Below are 19,872 nucleotides of genomic sequence, written 5' to 3'. Positions count from 1 at the left end.
GCTACAACAAATATAACACTTTTTAATGTTTAATTTTAGAGTGAACCAAATTTTTTTTTTTAAATGTAAATACCAAACGGGCCTCAATCTCTGCTGTATGCTGTAACCATATTTTTAAATGAAAACTAATAAAAATGGCTTGCAAATTTTGAGTTTAAACGATAAGGACAAAATAAAGGATAAAGTGAATAGTACCAGGATTGACTTTTTAAGTGTAAAAATGTAATTTTTGATTAAAATGAACAGTACTGGAGTTTTTCGTTGAAGTTTCCTATTTTTAACGACAATAAAATTGGTGTCGTCCATGCCTACACTCCACCCGTCTCTTCAGTAGCTACATTGATTTTTAGCAGAAACTGAGCAGTTCCATCTTCTTCCAAGAAATGGCGTCCAAAACCCTAATTCGAACCGGAGCTTCCCTCATAAAACGGTTCCTATCCAAGCCATTGCTTCCCCCGAACCCGAATCCGAATGGCCATATTGTCTCTCACGGCCTCGAAATCACTCCCAAGATGTTCCCGTCTCTGTCCCACTTCGACACCTACCTCCGTTTGCCCCAAAACGACGCCGAATCGCTTAGACGGGTCTCCTCTGAAGGGTTTTTGTACCCGTGGCCTCCCTTATCTCCCGTTCTACTTACCTGACGGTACTCTCTCTCGCTCTCCCATCATCGGTTTCTGCTAATTTGATCGTATGGAAAGTTTATAATTTTATTCGGTATTTTGAATTTATTAACTGTTTGGTTGCTGAGAAAATGTTGGAAAATATTAGAAGTAGCAGTTTCGTGCTAAGTTGCGCGTTTTAGGACTGCACGAAGTAGACAGATTTATTGGTGTGTAATTATTTAATATTCTCAGTGAGCGGGCAGATGACATCAATTTGAGAAATTTAGTGTATTAGGAATGAGAATTTTGATTGGCTTTGTTCATAGATTTCGGTTTTTCGTTTCGAACAGAAATAAGCATTTCAGTAGTATAATGCCATATTCCCTGAGTTGTATTATATAAACATTGTTTAGCTTCTAAGCATGTCCTTCATTGGCAGCTTTCATGCCTCTAAGCGTGGCTGGATGCTTTGACTTGATAGATTTTGGGGTGTTGGGGATCTGAAACTTAGTTAGTCTCATAAGCTGGGTTTGTAATCACTTTACGGATTTTGTTCTTGAGGGCTTAATGCACATCTTACATCAAACATTTTGTTCTTTAACTAGCATTTACGTTTTTAGGCATGCAAGTATACTTCTTTGTCATTTTTTTTTTCTTTCTAACTTTTGCATAATGATGGGAAGTCAACGTGCCTAATCTTTAAGTTGCGGTTTATCTATTTAATTATGATAAATCATTGGTCTTGGATCATGACCATCACATAGACAACGAATAGATACTTAAAGTCAGTTAGATTGGGTTCTAAAGTAAAATTTGAGTTTTCATGTACAATAATTTTTCAACATGAACAACTATCAGTCACATATTTTGGTAATGTTAATGCCAGGCAGAAGCAAGTTTCTTTTTGATGTCTGTATTGTTTTTTGGAGAACATTACAGAGAGAATAGTATTCTTTTTTAGGTTAAGAAATATCTGTGTGAAATTGTATAGCTCAGAAGTTACTTGTATAAAAATCTCTCTCTCTCTCTTTCTCTTTTTAACACAAATTGTGTGGTTCTGTGTCCCGTTGTGTATTTCAAAAGAGTCTCGTTTTTATGTCCTTTAGCCTTCTTCCCCTGTAATTATCATTTTAGAATGGGAAAACCCAACTTCTGATGTTTTAATAAGTACCAAAAGGAACAGAAAAGCAGAGTTTTTTTGTCCAAAAGGCAATGCCTACTAAGTATGCCGGCTGGATAAAAGTTAACTTGTAATTTGACAGTGACTCCATTTATGCTACTTTCAGTCATGCTTAATCTGTTGGAAATGTGCCCTAAAACCAATCATATGATGATACTTTACGGACATTTCAAACTAATGTAGTTTAAATGTAAAGGGCAAAGATTATTGTTTCAGCCGTCTCATATAAATGTTATATGCTTAAACGATAAGTCCAAGGAATATGTGATTGGAAGAATGCGATCTAAAGAAGTTAGATTCATGAGACCATTCTTTCGTTGACACATCCTAAACGTTCCTGATCATAGGATTGTCAATTGGGCATTGACAGTCCGTTAAGATCAGTACGTGCTATGTCTTCTCTCAGGGAGAGTGACTAGTCTCGAGTCATTGGTGTGTGTGACATCAAGACAAGTACGTAGGTGCTCAATAGAGAATGAGTTCACTGAACACGATCAACGAAGAGTTCTCATATTCATGTCACATGAGAACTCATGGTTGGGATAATGCAAATTAGTCTTTTGACCTGAGGCATCACAGTTGTCTTGTGGTTAGGTCCTTAATCTTTGATTATGTCAAAGTCACTCCATCAAGAGGGTGTCCACGGCATCGTTGGGGTTAAGCCACTTAGCCATGGAGGCAAGTGAATGCGCAACAAGGGATCTCTAACCTTCAAACTGTTTGAGGGAGAATACTCTATGATATGATTAAGAATCTTTGGTCAAAGTATGAATGAGATTTAGGAATGTGTTCCAAATCACATTCAAAGTAATCATATAAGTACAAGACTCACATTGGATAGTAGACATGAATAAACTATCAAACCAAACAATGTGGTCAAGAGTATTGTATTAGAGAAAGACCGTATTGCATTTGTAATCCTAAAACTGAATAGGTTCTCCACCTCTTCTGATTAGCTTGGGTAACCATGACATGCTGCTAGGCGTCAACCATGGTTTGTGGAAGCCCTAAAAGTGTCTTATCACTAACGGGAGAATTGAAAGTAAGTTTCAATTCACAATCGATTTGAAAGAGTTTGAATCGCCCACTGCTGATAGGAGCATATTCATGCGACTTAATTAGCTTGTTCTCGTGCATTTATGTTGCGTTTATTTAGCTATTGTAGTGTTTAAGGCCACTTTTGTGTATTTTCAGATTATCAGGCCAAAGGGTGCAAGAAGATGCAAATTGGAGTCTTTTGGAGCGAATGAGGAATGAATGAGTTGAAGACTTGAAGAAACGACGAATTCCTACTCCAACGATGAATTCTTACCAAAACGAGGAATCCTACTCAAACAAGGTTTCCTACTTGAAGTAGGAAAGTTAACCCTAAGTTTCCCGTTTTGGTAACCTTTCCTAAACTTAAACGTCCGTATTTTCTAGCCACTTTGACGGCCTTATAGGCACTTTAGGACACAAAACCAAGGCCCTAGCCCTATTTCCCTTCCCTTGCCGTGCAAGGGGGGGGGTAGTTTTGTCTCATTTCATGCATAAAACCCTAAACCCTAATCACCCTAATTACCCTAGCCGCACCTTTATATTTATGTTTTAACTTCCTATTTTCGTAAGCCTTTGATTTAATTTTAAATAAGCTAGGATTAGTTTTCTGAAATCATACATTTTCCTAACCCTAGCCGCAAAACCCCATCCTTTTTCTCACATCATGCAGCCACAAAACCTATTTTGCCTTTCTAGCCGTGGCCCCCCATTTAATTATTCACCCTAATATTCCCTTCACACTTATTCCTCCTGGGGCCGTGATTCATTCTAATTATTCACCCTAATTTCAACCTAGCAGCTTAGATTCCATTGACTTTTCATTATTAAAACATTCAAGCTGTCACCCCTTTTTGATCCCGCTCATTCATATTTTTTTATTCAGCCCATTATCCCCTTGTTCATTCACCATTTTTCCCAAGCCGTGCATTCCATTTTGAACCCTAACACTAATCAGCCACCATCCCATTTTTAATTCTTATTCCCTAAGCCACTTTTTCCCATTCCTTCCCATCAATCCGTGCATCCATTCACAACCTAATTATCCCATTCATGCCTTTTATTATTCAGCCATTAACCCTTTTCTTTTGAACCAAGCCGTAGCTCCCATTCAGCATTAAACCTTTTTCTCCATACCATCACGGAGTCTCTCCCATTTTCCTCCCAAAACCGTGCAGTCCCCCCTCCATTCCAGCAGCCTCCCATTATTGCCGTGACTTCCAGCCACCTTACACACTTTCCCCCATAATTCCACCACCTTGCCGCACCACCAATCCTCCCTAAATCCATCCCCAACCCAAAATAACATCCAAATCATCCATTTAACCTCACTGCCGCAGCAAGGAGAAGAGGAAAGAGGACTTAGACGCGCAGAAATTCAAGTGGATTCGTTGGGCGTTCTAGGTGTAATCCATCCTTTGTTCTTTATGTTTAAATTCAATTTTATTTTTCTTGTTGTGAACATGAGAGGCTAAATCCCCCTAGTTAGCTAGGGGGTGATTCAAAACCATGTTTATGCTTGCAATATGAATTGATTACTTTCGGTTGGAATTTCATAAGTTGTGGATTCAATTCGTTCATCTATTTGATTGATAACTTATTTGTGTATGTTGATTGAGAGTGCACGCTTAGTTTTCATGCATGAATATGATGCTAGATTATGAGGGAGTTTCACCTAATAGTTACAATCTTATAATCACAAGTAGTGAAGGTCGCTTGAAAACGATCGCGTTGAATGAATTCTTAGCATAAGTTTCATGCAATTCATAGTAACGAATGCTTCGTCAATGCTTATGTTTTTCATAGAACTTAATGATTCTTACTTGTATCTCTATTATGCAATTCATGTAGGGAACTTGTAGGGAATGTTTTGGGTTGTCGTATGCAATCATCCAACTTAATAACTTATGGAAAAACTGAGGGTTAATTAGTGCAATTCACGGTTAATTTGGGGCGTTGAGTTTCATAATTTATCGAAAGACCAACTGAAAATCAAAGTGTATGCAAGTGTGACATGTGTGGATAAGAACCTTCTAGCTAGCATTTATCCATATTTTCATCACATTCATATTTACATTCTGCCTTAAATTTACAATCTGTGCATTTAATTTATTTTCGTCAAAACCTCAATCCCCTTTTACCTTAGTGTCTAATTTAGTTAGAAAGTATCTTAATTTGTGTTTATAAGTGTTTTGTATTCTTTGAGTCTTTTGGTTTGTTTTAGTGTTTTATTGTTTAGTTTTGCATTCTTTGAGTCTAGTTTAGTGTTTTTAACGTTTGTTTTACGTTTTTGAGTCAGTGTCCAAGTGATTTAGTAATCCCTCCTAATCCCCGGTCTAGAACGATCCCATTTAGTAATCCCTCTTAATCCCCGGTCTAGAACGATCACTACTTGCATCTTTACTACAATTGTCACAAGAGGGTTTTAATTTGTGTGCTTTCTTAGTTCGCATCAAATTTTTGGCGCCGTTGCCGGGGATTAGCAACTTTGCTAATCCCTTGGTTTTTTTCTTTTTGGTTTAGTTGTTTTCGTTTTAGTTTCTAACTTAGTGTTGTTTTCTTTGTTTGTTGTTACTTTTGATATTTGATTTAGTTCTCTTTCTTTGATTTTAGGTACTAGAGAAGTAAGATATGGATTTTGCTAGCATTCAAGCTCAATTGGCAAATCTTACTTCTCAATTGTCGTCGTATGCCGAAAGGACCACAATGCAAAGTGTCCCTACATTTGGTGCTTCATATAGGCAAGGATTTCAAGCCAATCAATGTCCACAAAGAGATTGGAGGGATCATTCAAACTCTATGTGGTGGGAAGCTCAACAAGTTCAACGTGAAGCATATTGGCAGCCATATGAGGAGTTCTATTCAAGACCTATGCAGCCACCACAACTTCATATGCAATATGCTCAATTAAATTCAAGTTCGTCAATAGATTATAATCAAATTCTTAATGAATTAAATTCTTTGGTGCAGGGGTCACAAAATCAAGCCAAGGAGGCTCAACAAGAAGCATATTGGCAACCATATGAGGAGTTCTATACAACACCTATGCAGCCACTGATGCGAGTTTTATGCGCACAAATTAAACCCTCTTTTTGACAATTGTAGTATAAGTATAAGTAGGGATCGTTCTGGACCGGGGATTAGGAGGGATTGTTAATCACTTGGATTTTTGACTCAAAAACGTAAAAACAATATAAAACACTAAACTAGACTCAAAGAATGTGAAACTAAACGTTAAAATATTAAGACAAACCAAAAGACTCAAAATTCTTTAAAAACACAAACTAAATTGATTTCTAACTAATTTGACAATAAAGTAAAGGGGGGATTGTGTTTGGACGATATTAAACTAAAAATGGAAACTTGGAAATAAAACAAATTGTAAATATGGATTTTACAGAAATGAATGGATGATGGAATAGCCAAGGGGTTCATCTCCACACATGTTATACTTGCATACAAAATTGATTCTCAGTTGGTCTTTCGATAAATTATGGAACTCGACACTCCAAGTTAATTAGGTCCGCTTAAATTAACCTTCAAATTTCCCTAGAATCATTGAATTGGATGAATATGCATCGCAAACAAATTATTCCTAACAAGTTCTCTATATGAACAGCATGATAAAGATACAAGTTAGAATCATTACGTTCTTTGGAAATTATAAGCATCGACAAGGCATTTGTAACTATGAAAAGCATGATACTCGTGCCAAGAATTCATTTAACGCGATTGTTTATAAGCAACCTCCACTACTTGTGAATATAAGTTCATAACGATTAGGTGAAATTCACTTATATTCTAGCGTCATATTTATGCATGAAAATTAAGCGCGCATTCTTAATAAACATTCATAAATAAGTTATCAATCAAACGGTTAAACAAATTGAATCCAACATTCATGAAATCCCAACCAAAAGTAATCAATTCATATTGCAAATATAAACATAGTTTCGAATCACCCCCTAGCTAAAGGGGGTTTAGTTCCTCATAACTTTGAAATCAAAGAAACACCTAAACATTCCAACAACTCAAAACTTGAATTGTATGAACGTTTAAGCACTCTTCTCTTCCATTCCTTATACGTACAAAACAAAGAGAATTAAAATGAAACTTTTGAAATCAAAGAAACACCTAAACATTCCAACAACTCAAACTTGAATTGTATGAACGTTTAGGCACTCTTCTCTTCCTCGTTGTTGTAGACAAGGTTTAAGGATAGGTTGGTTGGGGGGATGGAAGTGTGGAATGGAGTGGAAATGGAGAAGATGGAGAAGGGGAAGTGTTTGTGTATTACAATGGAAAATGAGATGATTTGGTGAATGGAATGAATGGGTATTTATAGGAAGAGAATGGGTGTTAATGGATGTTTGTTTAAGGTATTTGGTGGATGGGAAAAGGTGTGGATGGTGGGAATTATGGTGGATGGATGGTTTAGTGGATGTAATTTAGGGTTTATTTAGGTGAATGTGGATGCATGATTTAGTGGATGTAAAGGATAATGGGATGGTGTGGAATTTAAAAGCTAAAAAAATGGGATAATGGGCATTTAAGTGTGAATGGAATGGTGGGATGCACTAACGGAAATTATGGAATGGAATGGTGGGATGCACTAATGGAAATTATGGAATGGAATGGTGGGATGCACTAATTAGGAGGAAGAATTAGAGTGAAGGGCTTAATGCATGGATTTGGGCCAATTAGGGTGAAGGGCTTAATGCATGGATTTGGGCCTAAAATGCCCCCCCTTGCACGGCAAGGGAAAGGACTTGGGCTAAAGCCCACGGCATTGGGTGTTAAGGGCCCTAGGGCCTTCGTTTTGCGTCCTAAAGCGCCTACAAGGACTTCAGAGTGGCTAGAAAATGCGGACGTTTAAGATTAGGAAAGGTTACCAAAACGGGAAACTTAGGGTCAACTTTCCTAAAATAGGAAGCCTTGTTTGAGTAGGATTCCTCGTTTTGGTAAGAATTCATTGTTGGAGTAGGAATTCGTCGTTTCTTCAAGTCTTCAACTCATTCATTCCTCTTTCGCTCCAAAAGGCTCCAATTTGCATCTTCTTGCACACTTTGGCCTTATAATCTGAAAATACACAAAAGTGGCCTTAAACACTAAAACAACTAAGTAAACACAACGTAAATGCACGAGAACAAGCTAATTAAGTCGCATGAATATGCTCCTATCAGCCACCACAACCTCCCCCACAACAATTCCAATCAAGTTCAAGTATGTCCATGGATAATGATAAAAATTTTCAATTACTAACCTCTTTGACGCAGGACGAACAAAATCAAGACAAGAAGTTGGGTAAATTGGATGAGCAAATTAGGCAGATTATGGAGTTCATGAAACAAATTCAAGAGCAAAGTGAACTCTCCAACTCAACTATTGAAAACTCGAAGGAAGATTTTGAAATCCATAATGCTATCACTTTGGGAAGTGCAATGGAGGTTGAAGCTGACCTAAAAATGTCCAAATATAGCCTAGAAGTGGATGAGGAGCTGCTAATTGAGGAGGAGGAAGAAGACATGCACACAGCAAGGGTAGAACAACCCTTGCCGCAGCCCCCTAAGCCCTCTAAACCACCCACCACAAGTAAGGACGTCTCAATTCCATGTTATTCTGATGTTATTCCACCCAATGTCCCTTTTCCTAGCAGGTTTTTGATTCCCAACCAAGAAGAGAGTAAAAAGGACATCGTGGAAGCCTTCCCAAAGGTGCAAAATGCTATTCCAATTCTTGGTGCAACACAACAAGTTTTAGATGGTGTTGAATTCTTCAAAGGACTTTGTACACCAAGAAGAATGATTCAAGAAAAGGTAGTGGTTGGAGAAGATGTAGAAGGCATCAAAGAGGACATATTTGAAACCACAAAACCCAAAGAAGTTGAATTTGATGACATTGGACAAGTCATAACCATCACATGCAATCTGGCCAAGTCCAATATCCCTGAAACTTTCAAAGGAGTGGTGTTTGTCATTGAGTTCTTGCCGGACAAAACAAGTAAGTCATCTTTTCCAAATTCCATTACATTTTATACTAATTGGCTAATTTTGATGAATCAGGCACCTACACTAGAATTCAAACCAATGTCGGTTCACTTCAAGTATCATCTTCCATTCAAGGATCAATTCCATGCCGTGGGACCTAGGGAAGTTTGAATGGAAGTTTCGTCCGGCTAGAAGACGTTAAAGCAAACGCTACTTGGGAGGCAACCCATGCAATCAACAAAGGAAGAACGTGGGAATCGCTCCACACTCAGGTTTGCGTCCCTAAACCCTTTCCTTTGTTGCTTACTTTTATGCTTTGTGTAATGTTTTTAATTGTGTCTAAAACATTGAGGACAATGTTTAGTTTAAGTGTGGGGGGGTAACATTCTGTTTTGAGATATTTGTGCATGAAATTCGTAGGGTATTACCACCTAACATGTCTAAACTTGTTCTTTGCTGTTTTTAAGTGTTTTTAAGCTATTTTAGAGTGTTTTAGAGTGTGTTGACTTAAAAATCCGAAAATACCATAAAAATTTGAAAAATTGTTTTGAAAAACCCAAAAAGAGTTGTTTTTGTGTGTTTGTTTGTGTCGTAGTTCACCTTCCAACACAATGATGAGGATTTGGTTTTTAATTGCATGATGGTTAAAGAAAGTTACAAACATGGATGGACGTTTGATATACTCTTGGTTTATGCTTGTTTGTAGTTATAGTTTACGAATTCACATGTAATCACAAATGATAAAAATCAGTTTTTGTAACATGCTTGAAGGAAGGAACTTAAACAAACGCTACATCCTGGTGAGACTTGAGCCTAAACGTTATTTGGAGAGTTAAAATCTGTGCAATATTGTTTTCTAAAGTCGTTGCATGATCTCATTATTCTTTGCTTGGTTACTACTTAGAAGGCGTTTCATCACTTAGTTCCAAATGCTAGAACTCATGCCCATTTCATTCAAAGCATGTTATTGATTTGCATAACACATATTCAAGATGAAGTTGTGTAGTGAACACCATAGCCAAATTGCCATATTTCCCTTTTCATTTGTTTTGTAGGATTTAACCCCGTTGAGCCTTGTGTAGCCTACTTCATTTGTTAACCCACATTATCCTCACCTAGCCTAGATTAGGACCATCCTTACCCTTGTTCCTGAAGCATAGTAAGCAATGAATTCCTTTTGATTAATGTGTTGCAGAAAATAAGTGTGGGGGAAGGATTATGGATGTGAGTTTATGTGCCATACGCATGGTTAGAAAAAAAAAAAAAAAAAAAAAAAAAAAAAAAAAAAAAGAAAAAGAAGTGAAAAAGAGTTGAAAAGTATTGTTTGTTGAAGTAAGGGCCCAAAACAATGAATTAGGCCCTAAGAGTTGTTTGAATCTTCCCCATTTGTCTAAAAGTTGATTTCTGCATTCTAAGGGAATTCTAGGACTTAATTTCAATACTTTGCTTGCTATTGCTTAAAGAACTTTTGTTTATCCCTACCTTTCGTTGTTAGCCAATACCCCAGGCCCCGTTACAACCCTTGACTTCTATCTTGAGTGTTGTGCATTTCAATTGTGGAGTTTGAATTCAAGTATGAGCATATGGTGTCACTGGTTCTCGCATCTAAGTAGTAGCATTCCATTCATGAGATCATATCTAAACATGTTTAATTACTCCAGAAATTGCGTTCTTTGTTATAACATATGTGGGGGAAGGAATGCTTGTTCTTAAGTATGTTTTGAGACACTAAAGAAAAGAAAAACAGAAAAGAAAAGAAAGAAAGAAAGAAAAAAAAAAAAAAAAAAGAGCTTGAAAAAAATGAAAGAATGAGTGATTGAAGAAAGGGTCCAAAAAGTGAATATGGCCCTAAGTTTTGTGTGACTTTCCCTTGGGTGTTCAAAGTTGACTTCTGCGTTCTTAAGGGAATTCTAAGTGCCTGATTCAATACTTTGCTCACTATTGCTTTAAGAATGTTTGTTTATCCTTCACCTTTCATTGTTAGCCAATACCCAAGCCCCGTTACAACCCTTGACTTCTATCTTGATGTGTTGTGCATTTCAATTGTGGAGTTTGAACTTGGTATGAGCATATGGTGTCACTGGTTCTCGCGTCTAAGTAGTAGCATTCCATTCATGAGATCATATCTAAACATGCTTATTAACTCCAGAAATTGCGTTCCTTGTGATACATATATGTGAGTGTTCGTTTTCATATTTACATCAATCTTCTCACATATACTTAGTGTAGGGTGTGTAGTTAGAAAATCTGAGTGAAAATTGAGTGCATATCTTGTAAGGAATTGAGCAAATTCTCTAAGGCATGTTACTACATCCAAAACATGGTTTTAAATGCTTAATTGTGAACTAGTATGTGGTGACTATGATTAAGAATGTACTTAAGTGTGAAGATGACTAAAATCTGTGGGAATGATGATTTTTAACATGTCATGTGCATTGGAAATCCCTAAGACAGTTGTTGGAAGGTTTAGGTTGTGTTTTACTTGTTTCGTTTTGTTTCGTTTTGTTTTGTTTTTCTTTCTGTTTTGCTCGAGGACTAGCAAAAGATAAGTGTGGGGGTATTTGATAGGAGCATATTCATGCGACTTAAAAGGCTTGTTCTCGTGCATTTACGTTATGTTTCTCTAGTTATTTTAGTCCTTTATGCTTCTTTTGTGTGTTTTCAGGTTCTAAGGGCAAGGTATGGAAAAGGATGCCTTTTGGAGCATTTTGGAGCAAAATCGGACTTGGATTGGATAGCTTATATTTGGAGCAAAAGGAATGGACGAAATTAAAGACCAAACTATCATAACCACCTATCATTACTTATCATCACTTAACATATCATTCATTTATCACTTAGCATATCATTCATTTATCGCTTAGCATATCATTCATTTATCAATTATCAAACCATTCACTTATCACTCACCACATATCATTCATTTATTACTTAACATATCATTCATTTATCATATCATTCATTTATCACCACATATCATTCATTTATCACTTATCACTTATCATACTCATAATCATCTACACATTTCAACCATTTAAAACATTCCACATGCTTTCACAACTTAATTCACATGCACATTCATCCACCTTTCTCCAAAGAACATCTCACATGCATTTCCACCTTCCTACTTCATCATTTCACCACCTTCTCCATCTTTATTCCACATGCATTTATCATAATTCACCCTAGCTACCACCATTCACACACACATGCACTTATTCTTTCATCATTGCACCACCAATTCACCCACATGCATTTCCAACCATTCACACCCCTTTAATCATTCTCCTAGCTATCATTCACATGCTCTCCCATCCATTCTCTCCCTATATAAACCACACACACTTCATTCATTTGCATCATTCAATTCATCCCACACTTCCATTTCATTCAATTCCATCTCTCCATTCTCACACCACAAATAAACACTTCCCCTTAGAATCCAAGGACCATCTTCCATTTCCATCACTCCCCACTCCATTCCACACTTCCATCCCCCCAACCAACTATCCCTAGACCTTATGCTACAATAAAGAGGAAGATAAGAGGGCCTAAACGTTCATACAATTCAAGTTTGAGTTGTTGGAATGTTTAGGTGTTTCTTTGATTTCAAAGTTTAAATTCAATTCTCTTTGTTTTGTACGTATGAGGAATGGAAGAGAATAGTGCCTAAACGTTCATACAATTCAAGTTTGAGTTGTTGGAATGTTTAGGTGTTTCTTTGATTTCAAGGTTATGAAGAACTAAACCCCCTTTAGCTAGGGGGTGATTCGAAACTATGTTTATATTTGCAATATGAATTGATTAACTTTCGTTGGAATTTCATAAGTTGTGGATTCAATTTGTTTAACTGTTTGATTGATAACTTATTTATGTATGTTTATTAAGAATGCGCGCTTAATTTTCATGCATGAATTTGACGCTAGAATATAAGTGAATTTCACCTAATCGTTATGAACTTATATTCACAAGTAGTGGAGGTTGCTTATAAACAATCGCGTTAAACAAATTTTTGGCATAAGTTTCATGCAATCATAGTAACGAATGCCTTGTCAACACTTATAGTTTTCATGATGCTTAATGATTCTTGCTTGTATCTCTATTATGCAATTCATGTAGGGAACTTGTGAGGAATGCTTTGGGTTGTCGAATGATGTCATCCAATTCAATAACATTAGGAAAACTTGACGGTTAATTTAAGCGGACCTAATTAACCCGGGGTGTTGAGTTTCATAATTTATCGAAAGACCAACTGAGAATCAATTTTGTATGCAAGTATAACATGTGTGGAGATGAACCCCTTGGCTATTCCATCATCCATATTTTCATCTCATTCATATTTACGTTTTGCCTTTAATTACAATTTGTCCATTTAATTTAATCTCGTCCAAACACAATCCCCCCTTTACTTTATTGTCAAATTAGTTAGAAATCAATTTAGTTTGTGTTTTTAAAGAATTTTGAGTCTTTTGGTTTGTCTTAATGTTTTAACGTTTAGTTTCACATTCTTTGAGTCTAGTTTAGTGTTTTATATTGTTTTTACGTTTTTGAGTCAAAATCCAAGTGATTAACAAGCCCTCCTAATCCCCGGTCTAGAACGATCCCTCACTTATCCATTCTACTACAATTGTCAAACGAGGGTTTAATTTGAGTGTCAAGTAATTCTCACATCAAATTTTGGCGCCGTTGCCGGGGATTAGCAACTTTGCTAGTCCCTTGTCTTTATTTTTATTTTGATTTTTTGTTTTTCGTGCATTCTTATTTCAGATTCTTAGTTTGTTTGTTTTCTTGTTTTTCAGGTACTGTGTATAACTCGTAGCTCTCGGCCTATTATAGAGAACATCTCCGCCTTTGACGGTGATTTTGAACGCACTTTGAGGAGAACGAGGAGTCAACAAGAACCACCACAACCTCCACCACAACCTGGGCTTGAAGAAGACGAAGTAGGTGTAGAAGAAAAGCCCACGGATCAGATTTTTGAAGAAGAACAAGCCATGGCAGCAGATAATAGAACCATCAAGGAGCTTTCGGCCTCGGGTTTGGATAATGCATTGCCTCTTTGTATCCAATACCCCACGGCTGCAGAAGGGAAGACTGAGGTGTTTGAACTCAAATCCAGTTTGTTACACCATATTCCGAAGTTCCATGGCTTGTCTATGGAAGACCCCAACAAACACTTGAAGGAGTTCGAGGTAGTTTGTTCGAGCATGACCCCCGTCACTGTGGATGGGAGTATATTGAAGATGAAGGCCTTTCCATTTTCACTTATGGACAAGGCCAAAGATTGGCTCTACGAACTAGCCCCGGGAACTGTGACTTCGTGGGAGAGTATGAAGCGTGCCTTCTTGGAGAATTTCTTCCCTACTTCGAGAGTGATTCTCCTACGGAAGAAAATTAGTGGTATTCTACAGAATCATGGTGAGACATTCCCGGCTTATTATGAGCGCTTCAAGGGCCTTGTAGCTTCATGTCCTCAACATCAAATGAAGGAGGAACTTCTCCTTCAATATTTCTATGAGGGCCTCCTTCCTATCGAACGTCAAATGCTTGATGCATCAGCGGGAGGAGCATTGGTGGACAAAACACCAAGGGATGCAAAGATTCTCATAACCAACCGAGCACTCAACGCTCAACAATATGAAGGAGTGGGCCAAAGGGAAGCCCCACGGCAACAAAGTGTAAATGAGGTTAGTGCTATTTCTGAAATTCAATCACAACTTGCTAATCTTACTTCTCTTGTTTCTCAGGTTGTGATTGGTCCAAAAGCACAAGAACACCAAGTTTGTGGCGTGTGCTCAATTCAAGGGCATCCATCTGACAAGTGCCCTCAACTAATCGAGAATGGTGGGTGGGAATCTGCCAATGCAATTGGTTTCCAAGGACAAAATCAAAACAACCCATACTCGAACACTTACAATGCCGGATGGAGGGACCATCCAAACTTCAAATGGAGGGAACCACAACAAGCTGCCCAACAAGGAGGATTTAGGCCAAACCCCCCTGGTTTTTATTCCAAGCCGTATGCACCCCAACAATCCCAACAACCTTCGGCATCATCTCATTCAGGTACGTCCTTGGAAAGTAATCAAGCTATGCAATTACTAACCTCTATTTCGCAGGGGTTGCAAAATCAAAACAACCGGATAGAAAATAACGAGAAGGAGATGATGGATATGAAGAAACAAATAGGGCAGATTTCTGAGTTCCTTGGACAGATTAGAGAGCAAGGAAAGCTTCCTAGCTCAACCACAGTCAATCCAAAGGGAGGATTCGAATCCGCCAAGGCCATCACCCTAAGGGGTGGAAAAGAAGTTGGGACCGAGCCAAACAATCCCAAATCTGCCCAGAAAGTAGATGAAGAGACGACACAACCTGAGGAAGTGTCTAGCTCACCCACGGAAAGAGTAAAAAACCCAATGCCGCAGGCCCCCAATCACCCTAACTCGGCCAAATCAGGTAATTTAAGTTCAAATTCATGTACTTCACGTCCTAATCTGCCCAATGTACCTTTTCCTCGCAGGTTCATGCAAGACAAAAAGGAAGAAAGCGAGAAGGACATTCTTGAAACGTTCCGGAAGGTGCAAGTGAACATACCGCTTCTCGATGCAATCAAACAGGTTCCAAAGTATGCTAAATTTCTCAAGGACCTATGCAATACAAAGAGAAGAAGGGCAAACAAAGAGGTAGTGAAGGTAAGTGAGAATGTGTCCGCTATTTTGCAACGTAAACTGCCTACCAAGTGCAAAGACCCCGGTAGTTTCACGATTCCTTGTGTAATTGGACATAATCGTTTTGAACATGCCATGCTTGATTTAGGTGCATCCATAAATGTCATGCCTTATTCTATTTATGCATCTATGAATTTGGGTGAATTAAAACAAGATGGTGTAATTATACAATTGGCCGATCGTTCTAACGCGTATCCAAAAGGAGTTTTGGAAAATGTGCTTGTGCAGGTGAACCATTTAATTTTTCCGGCTGATTTCTACGTCCTAGACATGGAAGATTCGGCACACTCTCCATCATCACCACTCTTACTTGGACGACCTTTCATGAAAATAGCTCAAACCAAGATTGATGTGGCCAAGGGAGCAGTCACTATGGCCTTTGGTGGTGATATGATTAACTTTAAGATTCCTGAATCGATTGAGAATACTAATGATGTTCGTTCTTGTTGTGCCATTAATGTAATTGAACACATAGGGACAGAGTATTCAACAAAGATCAAGAAGGATGTTTCTCGAACTACCACCGAGAAGGAACTTGGAGTAGAGAACAAGGAATGCACGGCTCCAACCTTGAAAGCACCACAATTGGCCATGAACAACCCTTGTGCATCCGTCCATTGTGCTACCACTTCTTTGCCGTACAAAGGTAAGCCACCTATTCCAAATTCGATTCCCATTTCAACTAATAGGTTGTTACCTCGTGTGGTGCAGGTACCTAATCGAATTCAACGTCGTGGGAGAATTCGTGTTGATGTAGAAAAGCAAAACACGACAATAAGAAAGGATCATTATCCTCCATTCAAGGACCCAAAGCATGAAGTGGTTCGTCAGACAGATTGTATTTGCACCCTTCCATGCCGTGGGGTTCCATAAACCTTCAAGGGAGCATCGTCCGGCTGTACGACGTTAAAGCAAGCGCTACTTGGGAGGCAACCCAATACAGTAAATAAAACTTTTGCTTGTTCATTGATTTTTTCGATAAATTACAATTGTATCTAAACATGGCAGAAAGATGGAGCCTTTACAAAGGTTGTGTACGTGAGGCCCCACTACGTGGCAACACTCTCGGAGCAAGAGGTCTCGGAGCAGGAGGCATCGGAGCAGGAGGCATAGGAGCAGGAGGCATCGGAGCAGGAGGCATAGGAGCGGGAGGCACCGAGGATAGATCATTCAAGGCCCCAAACCTTGGTGGAACGCTGGATGACCCAGGAAAGAGGTGCCTCTGGAAGAAAGCTGCAAACCGTTGACGGTCATCAAGCTCATCAAGCTTCCTCTTCATGCCTGTCGAATAATTGTTGGCAAGCACGTGCAAACTTCGATTCTCGTACTTAAGTTGTTTGATCTCCTGTTTAAGACTCTCCACCTCCGCCATCAAGGATTCAACCTGACGGGAGCGAGCAAGAAGGCGTTGGCCCATGTTGGACACAGAGCCAGCGCACTGAACACTCAGAGCCAGGGATTCTTGAACGGCCAACTCATCGGACCGTCCTGAAAGCAGCTGACTGTCTTTGGGAATGAGGAGGTTCCGAGCCACTATCGTAGCCGTTGTGGGATCCGTCATCACAGAGTCCTCATCTGTAAGAGGGCCATGGGAAGATAAGAAAGACGGGCACCATACCTTACCCTGACGAAGCGCGACCGGATCACTGCTTAGACTCAAATCTAAGCAAAGGTTCGATGGGTTGGATGAGCTAGCCATTGTTCACGAAGTTAAAAGAGAAGGGTTGGATGGAGTGAAATCTCGACGGGCCGGAGACGATTTCTGGAAAATTTTCAAGTGTGCATGCTAGAGGTGATCGATCACCTCTATTAAAGGAGAGGCGTTCACCGATTCAGAAATGAAGAGACACCACTCTTCAAAACCGGAATTTCCGGCGTAAAGATCGCCAGCTCGTCAGACGCAATCCCAGCTTTTCAGAAGACGCGTGGAAGGCGAGAAATCAGCTGCACACTTTAGCCGAAAAGTGTGGGAGACAAAGCCGAAAGCTCCCGGCTTTCCAGAAAGCATGTGCATCTTTGTCGAAAGCTCCCAGCTTTGCAGAAAACGAGTGCCACTTGTCAAAAGATCTCAGACAGAGCCGCATCCGTACTACTACGTGTTGTTCAGAAATCAAAGGGGCGACTGCTCAGAAATCGAAGAGGTGCATTCAAAGATCGAAGAGTCGTCACTATTTCAAAAAGCCGGATTTGCGGGATCAAAACGTTTGTCGACAACGGTAAAAGAACAGCACTGCCACTTGCCATATACATCAACATTCATGGCAAGGCATACACCCACAAGCGCATAACTTTCCTTCTCGGCCGAAAATGTAAGCTGCAACCAACCCTCTCAAACATGCTCAGATTTCTCTTTCTCTTGAAAACACACTTTCAAACATGGATGTATCCCCCAAAGAAGATACCAAATGCCTGCAGTACGAATGAGGAAGAGGAAACGGTGGATCGAAGCATGTGGATTCATTCGCTGCCTCTTCGAAAGCAAAGGTATCTCATATCATCAAGGGCAAAAGCAAAGGTATCTCATATCATGCTCTTTCCCTGTCTTTTCCTTTGTCCTTGATATTACTTGCATGGCAAAGTGAAAGAAGCAATCAGCCGGCACTTGGAGTCTATCTGGACTCTATTCCCTGGTTGCTTACCTAGCTTTGCTGAGCTATCCTCTAACCCTCTTCAATACGAATTGGAGAGATTGAACAAAGAAACAGATAAGAGGAGGAAGCTCAGACCTTCGGGGGAGACCAAAGGAAGCCTGCTGCCCAGTTCAAGAGTAGCACAAAGGAAAATCAACGATGGGAGCAGCGCAGTTCAAGAGTAAGCCTGTGGAATCACAAAGATCCAAGCCTCACTGCAATCACCAAGGAGAAGATGGAACGAACACTCCATAACCAGATTTGCATCTCTAAACTCTTCTCTTTGTTAGATACATTCTGCCATGTTTATGTTTAATTGCTGTTTATATGTTTGTTTGTGTTTAGTGTGGTTTTTAACATTGAGGACAATGTTTGATTTAAGTGTGGGGGAGTTACTAAAGTGTTTTGATGCAAATTCGTAGGGTTTTATCCACCATAACTTCAAATGTTGTTTCTTGCTGTTTTTAAGTGTGTTTAGTGTGTTTTGACTTAAAAATTCGAAAATCACATAAAAATTTGAAAAACATGTTTTGAAAAGCCTAAAAAGAGTGTTTTGAGTCGTTTTTGTGTCATAGGTCACCTTCCAACACAATGATAAGGATTTGGTTTCTAATTGCATGACTGTTGAAAAGAGTTATAAACATGGAGAAAAGTTTGATTTACTCTTGGTATATGCTTGGTTATGGTTATAATGTATGACTTCACATGCAATCATAAAAAATAAAAAAAAATTAGTTATGTAACATGCTTGAAGGAAGGAACTCAAACAAACGCTACAACCCTGAGAGACTTGAGCCTATAACGTTCTTTGGAGAGTATAATCTGTGATTTCTTGTTTTCTAAAGTTGTTGCATGATCTCATTATTCTTTGCTTGGTTACTACTTAGAAGGCGTTTCATCATATAGTTCCAAATGCTAGAACTCATGCCCATTTCATTCAAAGCATGTTATTGATTTGCATAACACATATTCAAGAAGAAGTTGCGTAGTGACCACCACCATAGCCAAATAGCCTTACTTCCCATATTTCGTATTTGTTGTAAGTTTTAACCCCGTTGAGTTTTGTTTAGCCTGTATTCTTTGTTTACCCACATTTTCCTCACCTAGCCTAGTTTAGGACAATCCACACCCTTGTTCTTAAAAGATAGTGAGCATGACTTAAATGAATTCCTTTTTACATTATGCAAGAAAATGAGTGTGGGGGAAGGAATGCTTGTTCTTAAGTATGTTTTGAGACAGTAAAGAAAAGAAAAACAGAAAAGAAAAGAAAGAAAGAAAGAAAGAAAAAAAAAAAAAAAAAAGAGCTTGAAAAAAATGAAAGAATGAGTGATTGAAGAAAGGGTCCAAAAAGTGAATATGGCCCTAAGTTTTGTGTGACTTTCCCTTGGGTGTTCAAAGTTGACTTCTGCGTTCTTAAGGGAATTCTAAGTGCCTGATTCAATACTTTGCTCACTATTGCTTTAAGAATGTTTGTTTATCCTTCACCTTTCATTGTTAGCCAATACCCAAGCCCCGTTACAACCCTTGACTTCTATCTTGATGTGTTGTGCATTTCAATTGTGGAGTTTGAACTTGGTATGAGCATATGGTGTCACTGGTTCTCGCGTCTAAGTAGTAGCATTCCATTCATGAGATCATATCTAAACATGCTTATTAACTCCAGAAATTGCGTTCCTTGTGATACATATATGTGAGTGTTCGTTTTCA

The 19,872-nt window shown here is 38.7% G+C and overlaps 1 pseudogene; it reads left to right on the top strand.

The window, feature by feature from the left end:
- The first annotated feature begins 203 nt into the window (after positions 1–203).
- The window catches only part of LOC103953363, a 33,118-nt pseudogene continuing 13,449 nt past the window's right edge, over positions 204–19,872 (top strand).

This window comes from the organism of the source record quoted next, unplaced genomic scaffold, assembly GCF_019419815.1.
Source record: "Pyrus x bretschneideri cultivar Hongxiangsu unplaced genomic scaffold, Pyrus_bretschneideri_v1 Contig92, whole genome shotgun sequence".
In the NCBI taxonomy this organism is placed as follows: domain Eukaryota; kingdom Viridiplantae; phylum Streptophyta; class Magnoliopsida; order Rosales; family Rosaceae; genus Pyrus; species Pyrus x bretschneideri.
The sequence above is the reverse complement of the archived record's forward strand: the minus strand, read 5'-3'. Positions and strand labels throughout refer to the sequence as shown.